This window comes from Dermacentor andersoni, chromosome 3 (assembly GCF_023375885.2).
Source record: "Dermacentor andersoni chromosome 3, qqDerAnde1_hic_scaffold, whole genome shotgun sequence".
NCBI lineage: Eukaryota > Metazoa > Arthropoda > Arachnida > Ixodida > Ixodidae > Dermacentor > Dermacentor andersoni.
In genome coordinates this window covers 88,786,611-88,787,781 of record NC_092816.1, presented here as the reverse complement: position 1 = coordinate 88,787,781, position 1,171 = coordinate 88,786,611, and the positions used below count along the sequence as shown (strand labels likewise).

Below are 1,171 nucleotides of genomic sequence, written 5' to 3'. Positions count from 1 at the left end.
AGTACGCGAACTTTTGCTCAGCAGCCGAAAGCCACAGCCGTTGAGCTCTGGCGCTATTTCTGTCGGAATCGGGGAAACGGAGAAACGATTACCTGTCACGCGTCGCACGTGCGCAGTGAGTAACGAAGTCTGCCGTTTTTTCTTGGTACCTCTCTTTTTTACAGCGAAGCCGTATATGGCTAGGTTCTAGAAAAAAAAAATTGCGTGCTTCTATCGAGCCGCGTAGATCGAGAATTTATCGCCCATACGTGGGCCGATTCCGAAGATAGTGCAATACCGGGCCGACCCGGAGGTGAAGCAGGCTTTAAGCATTCCGCCAACTTTGCAAAAAAAGTAAGTGCACTATCTTAGGTCCAAATAGAAACCGTATCAGATATTAAGCTGATAAGAAGAGATACTACACTTTAACCCGCGTCGGCCATGTCTACGTTCGCGCCACCGTCTCTTTGTCAAAACTTGTTTTGTTTGATGTAACGATAGAAAGTGGTTAATCTCCGTCACGTTGGAAAGGTTCGGAGTGAGGTGCTACACTGAAGTGAATGTGCCAACCACGCGTCACCGGTCGTGTGTCGATGTGACATTCGGCAAGAACGTGGCTAGGGTGCAGTTGCAGCCGATCGTAGTATATCCCAGGGACCGCAAGGCAATGGTCACCATGGTGACGAAGTAAGAGAAATAAAAGGCGAGAACAACAACAAAGTTATGCGTATGTGTCTTTATTCAATCAATATAGTTATCATATAGTTACTTCGGTGGTCATCCTTCTCTACAAAGTGCAAGGGCACTGATTTTTCTTTTTTTTTCACTCCTCTGCATCACCTTGTCAGTTTGCGCCCGTAGATGCACTTCGGTTTTCTTCGTTACGCATATTTATTGCCCTTATTGTGATCCTCTATGCCAGCAGCCAAGTCGCTCAGCTTCCATCAATTGGCGTGATAGTTCATTTCGTTGAATTGTCTCTACCGCGGCTAAATGCCATCACATCACTTGCGCTGTCACATGCACAAGTCCGACTGCAATACCACGCGCACTTTATTTGGCCTTCGATCGGAAAATTACTGATTTATTTTCTGCCGCGGTTCTCGAGATTAAATGTTTAAAGAGGATCTGCCATTTCCGAGCATTCATATGTACGGGTGAGTTGCATGTCACGCGAACAGATGAGAAATCC

At 46.4% G+C, this 1,171-nt stretch overlaps 1 pseudogene; it reads right to left on the bottom strand.

Moving 5' to 3' along the window:
* Positions 1–243: 243 nt before the first annotated feature.
* Positions 244–422, bottom strand: LOC126525341 (U2 spliceosomal RNA; annotated as a pseudogene).
* Between the last annotated feature and the right edge of the window lie 749 nt (positions 423–1,171).